Source organism: Zea mays, chromosome 7 (assembly GCF_902167145.1).
Source record: "Zea mays cultivar B73 chromosome 7, Zm-B73-REFERENCE-NAM-5.0, whole genome shotgun sequence".
NCBI classification, from domain to species: Eukaryota; Viridiplantae; Streptophyta; class Magnoliopsida; order Poales; family Poaceae; genus Zea; species Zea mays.
The window spans coordinates 161,123,205-161,129,099 of record NC_050102.1 but is presented as its reverse complement, the minus strand read 5'-3'; positions in this window follow the sequence as shown (position 1 = coordinate 161,129,099).

Sequence of the window (5,895 nt, the reverse complement as noted above, 5' to 3'; positions counted from 1 at the left end):
CATTAAGCGCCAAAAACAGAGAATGTTGGAGCCCTCTTTATATTTTCTCCCCCATTGATAATATAAATATGAGTGAAAGAGTATACCAATCGGAGAGATGACGGAATACCGGCAAGGGGTAAAGAGTACCATTGGAGTTGAGTAGAAGCGTTGTCTTTGCCGAATACTCCATTTCCCTTTCAATCTACAACTCAGTATAGGAATATAATTGAAAATACATTAGTCGTAGTTTTGGCACAAGAAGAATAAGAAATATGCAATTGTACCAAAATAAAGAGATATGATCAAAGGTATATAAATGAGCAATGTGTGCAATGTTTCAATCAAAATTCCGAGAATCAAAAATATTTAGCTCATTCCTAAGTTTGCTAAAGGTTTTCTCATCTAGTGGATTGGTAAAGATATCGGCTAATTGTTCTTTGGTGTTTACATAAGCTATCTTGATATCCCCCCTTTGTTGGTGATCCCTCAGAAAGTGATACCGAATGTCTATGTGCTTAGTGCGGCTGTGTTCAACGGGATTATTCGCCATGCGGATTGCACTCTCATTATCACATAGGAGAGGGACTTTGCTCAATTTATAGCCATAGTCCCTAAGGGTTTGCCTCATCCAAAGTAATTGCGCACAACAATGACCTGCGGCAATATACTCGGCTTTGGCGGTGGAAAGAGCTACTGAGTTTTGTTTCTTTGAAGCCCAAGACACCAGGGATCTCCCTAGAAACTGACAAGTCCCTGATGTGCTCTTCCTATCAATTTTACACCCTGCCCAATCGGCATCTGAATATCCTATTAAATCAAAGGTGGATCCCCTGAGATACCAAAGCCCAAACTTAGTAGTGTAGACTAAGTATCTCATGATTCTCTTTACGGCCCTAAGGTGAACTTCCTTAGGATCGGCTTGGAACCTTGCACACATGCATATAGAAAGCATAATATCCGGTCGAGATGCACATAAATAGAGTAAAGATCCTATCATCGACTGGTATACCTTTTGATCTACGGATTTACCTCCCGTGTTGAGGTCGAGATGCCCATTGGTTCCCATGGGTGTCTTGATGGGTTTGTCATCCTTCATTCCAAACTTTGTGAGTATGTCTTGAATGTATTTTGTTTGGCTAATGAAGGTGCCCTCTTGGAGTTGCTTGATTTGAAATCCTAAGAAGTATCTCAACTCCCCCATCATAGACATCTCGAATTTTTGTACCATGATCCTACTAAATTCTTCACAAGTAGACTTGTTAGTAGACCCAAATATGATATCATCAACATAAATTTGGCATATGAACAAGTCTTTTTCAACAGTTTTAGTAAAGAGTGTAGGATCGGCTTTACCGACTTTGAAGCCATTAGTGATTAGAAAATCTTGCAGACATTCATACCATGCTCTTGGGGCTTGCTTGAGCACATAAAGCGCCTTTGAGAGTTTATAAACATGGTTAGGGAACTCACTATCTTCAAAGCCGGGACGTTGCTCAACATAGACCTCTTCCTTGATTGGTCCATTGAGGAAGGCACTTTTCACGTCCATTTGATAAAGCTTAAAGCCATGGTAAGTTGCATAGGCAAGTAATATACGAATTGACTCAAGCCTAGCTACAGGTGCATAAGTTTCACTGAAATCCAAACCTTCGACTTGTGAATATCCTTTGGCCACAAGTCAAGCTTTGTTCCTTATCACCACACCATGCTCATCTTGCTTGTTGCGGAATGCCCATTTGGTACTGTCGGAGAGGAAATCTCCAGCCGGGTGGCGGAATGCACCTGCCCTAAATCCTAAGATGAGGAGGGGCCTAAGAGTTTTGCCTGTTACGAGATTGGGGGATGAACACACAAGAACACATAAGGATTTAGAGTGGTTCGGGCCACCGGAGCGTAATACCCTACTCCTTTGTGTGATGTATTGAGCTTGAGAGCTCATATGAACTTGTGAGCCTGAGCTGGGTCTAAGTGTGTCCGTGTGGATCTAAGTGAGCCTGAGTTAGCTTAAGTTGTAATGTTGCGTGCCTCCCCTTTTATAGCTGAAGGGGAGCACGTACAAGAGTGCTGAGCCCTAACATGCAGGCACAGGGACACAACAGATGTAATACTTGGAGCAACTAATGTTGGTCGCTAGTGCATTCTCCTTGCGCCCTGATATCGGCAGCCTGTGTAGTATTGGCGTGCAACGGAAGCTTCACTGGCAACATATGAGTCATGATGAGCATAGTGTATGCCGCAGCACGGGCGTACTGCCTGCCACCAGAGCGGACGGGCACGCCGCCTGCAGGATGGTTTGGCCGCCACCCGTCAGCAGAGTGGACAGGGCACATTAAATGCTGAGGCGGCACATCACCTGCCAGCTTGACAGGCGGCGCGCCTCTTCCGCAATAAATGCGCGGCCCAGAGGCCTTACGTCTGGCTCCGCCCACTACTTACGTCACGGCAGTAGGCCACATGGCAGCATCGTGTCTCCACCTGAGCAGGGAGTGGGAGCGCTCGCGGTATGGTCCAGACACGTGTCAGCATCGGACCCCCCGCCTGGCCTTGATTAAGGCCTGGGTATTCTTTGCCTTGGAATCCCGGGACCCCACTGTGAGTACCTTGGACCCCTCCAGAAGGGTCTGGGACCCGTCCTAGGGGTCTGGTTTGTACCTATGGAGGTCTTGAACCTTGCCCGGAGGTCCGGGCAACGCATCCAGGGGTTCGGCACTTTCCCGTTGGGGTCCGGACCCACCGTCGCCACCTTGGAGTATATCGTCTCTTCTGGCCATGTGGCGGCCCTGGAGCCGCCCACGTGGAGGGGTCGGGTGCAGTTCACCGCGTGACTAGAGATAGCCGCATGGTCACCGTGGCATCATACTGTAGTAAGGGGTACCCCTGATTCAGGGTACCGACAGTGGCCCTCGGGCCCACCTCAAGGGAGGATACGAGCCTGCAGGTGGGGCCAAAGCTTGAACGACGATTGGCGCGCTGCTTCCGTGCGCTTGCTATCGTAAGCACTGCCAGTCCGTCTTCGGTCACGTCAACTACCACGCGTGTCCCCGCGGCTGACTGACCCATGGTCTCCGTACTTGATGGCTTTACTGGGCCATGCGCGGGGTGCCTCGATACCGCTGCATTGGTTTTGAAAATTCACCTTCTCTGTCTTCTGTGGTGGCCCCGAGGAGGCACGGTACTAGCGCGAGCGGCGGTTCGACTTCTCTGCACCCAGAAACCGGCACCCAAGGAGGATGACTCGTGGGCCCAAGCCCCCGTGTCAGAGACTAGGCTGTTGGTTTCGGCGGAGGTGAAGAGGTGCACTACCGTAGGCGGTGGCGTGCTCCTCACGCGGCGGTTTGCCTTCTCCACACACAGAGGCCAGCGCCCGAGAGTACGGCTCGTGGGCCCGGGCCCCCGTGCTAGAGGCTGGTCCGCTACTTTCGGCGGAGATCAAGGGGTGCACTACCACAGGCGGTGGCATGTTCTTCACACGGCGGTTCGCCTTCTCCGCACACGGAGGCCGACGCTCGAAGAGTATGACTTGCGGGCCTGGGCCCCCGTGCTAGAGGCTGGGCCGCTGCTTTCGGCGGAGACGAAGAGGCGCGGCGGTTTGCTCTTTGCGTGGTGGTTCGCCTTCATCGCACCCAGGAACCGGCATGCCAGGTGCATGACATGTGGGCCTGGGCCCCCATGCTAGAGGTCGGAGACGTTGTTTGCGGCGAAGATGAAGAGGCGCACTACCGCGAGTCGGTAGCACGCTCATTGCGTGGCGGTTTGCCTTCTCCGCACTCGGAGACCAGTGCACCAGCTGTATGACTTGTGGGGCCGGGCCCCCACGTCATAGGTTGGGTACACCGATGTGCATCGAGGGAGACTTCTTGTGGCATTTTGGGGCACGAGCGGGGGAGTCTGCCTTTAAAACGGGGTTCATCCCTCGAGTAGCAGCCATGCCTTCGCTTCTCTCCCACTCGCTGTGCCCTTTTGCCTTCAAGGTCTCTGCTTTGCATCGCCGTAGTTCGCCATGGCCTTGTAAGTTCATCCCGAGCATGTCCAGACTTAGTGGGTGCTCGACATGGTGTGTCGCCTGCTTGGATGGAGTGATTCGTGCCAACGGCATCCCCCTCGGCGATCTCGCCGTTGGGGAGTTTGTGCTCTTCCACCGGTGCCTGGCTTCAAGGATGTTCATGAGCCTTGCGGGGGTGGAGAGCAAGCTGAGCTGCGGCTCCATCTCCCACATGAACTGATGGCCCGCCTCCATGGAGTGGTCGCGCCCCGGCAACGCCGCAACAGCCTCGATGTCACCTGTAGGAAGATGGGGGCGAGGGCCTCTTCGCTATGGCACATGCGTTGAGGTGGTCACCACCGCTGGCAAGCCGCCCGTGGGGGCAACGCTTCTTTCCACTTCTTCCTCCAGCATTCGGAGGGAAGGATGTTCACCAGCCTTGTGAAGGTGGACAGTGGGCTGAGCTACGGCTCCAACCTTCACGCCCCCTCCTCTTTGGCTTTGATGGCTTCGGTGCCGCCTCCAATGGTGACCGCCGGCCTGGCTACTGAAGACGCCCCACGGGGGGTCGTACAAGACGTCGTACGCCGTGGAGATGGCAGCCGCTCGCTTCTAGTGTGACCCTACTGATGTCGAGTAAGTCATACCTGTAGACATAAGGCTTGGGCCCCACTTGAAGGCGGATGTAATAACTTTGCTTTTGTAAGGTACTTCTAAGTACTACTTATCGAGCAGTATTAGCACTTATCTGCATATTATTTGCCCATGTTGTGTGTGGCGTTACCGACTCCTCCCTGGTACCTGGCCCCCTAGGATGTAGGCACGACGTGTCGAGGCTGGATACCAGTATACCTAAAAAAGTTGGCAGCGGCCCCCAGGAGGCAGCCTCGACTGGGACCTGGGCCTGAACACGGCTTCAGCTAGGGAGCGTTAGTAGCACACCCATAGGGCCCATCGCCTGTTACTAGCCATCCTTTGATTCAAGCACGGGACCTGCAGGATTTAGCCTGGGAAGCCAAGTTGTGTGTCCGGACCCCCTGGACCATGGCTCCAAATACTAGGACACCCGTCACAGAGTGGTGGAGCGTGCAGGCTTACGGTACGGAACCAGGCTAAGCGGCTACACGGCTCTGGACCACCCTAGGAGACAAGTATCCATTCTCTAGAACCGGACCCTAGGTTGTCGGACCCACAGGACTATAGTTCCAAATACAAGGGTGCCTGTCATAGAGTGGTGGAGTGTGCAGGCTTTGGGTACGGAACCAGGCTTAGCGGCTACACTGCTCCGGACCACCCCATGGAACGAGCTCCTGTTCTTTAGAACCGGCCCCCAGGCTACCAGACCCCCTGCTTTCGTAGAGGGGTCCTAAACTGCAGGCCTGGCTATTCAATTCGGATGTCATCATATCAGCAAGGGTGGGAGACCGTATGGGTGGGTTAGGTAAAAAATAATAACATCTATAATCTGTAGCAGAATAAAACCATCACAGGAGCACATCTGAGGGGGTAAATTCTTTCCTTATAACTTGACATGCATTTAGTGCAGGCCAACAAGCCAGGTTTATGAGGGCGGACCTCACCGGACTGGCGTACACATATGCACAACCTAGTTAACAGAAGAAATCATAACCCCTTGGACTTGCTTCTGTGGGTAGGACTTATAGGAATACTCTATATTCTAGGGTTTAGGAAGAGGTTCCCCTTCTGGTGCGGCAAGACGGATACACCCGGGTCGGCATACTTCCGTCACCTTGAAGGGTCCTTCCCAGCTGGGGGAGAGTTTGAGGAGCCCTTCTTGGTTTAGGATTTGCCTTAGGATCAGGTCCTGTACCCCGAGCTCCCTACTTATGCACAAACTGTTGGCGATAGCGCCTGGGCGCCTAGTTGCAACGTGCACTTCGGATCACCGCCTGCTATCTGTGTTCGTGGAT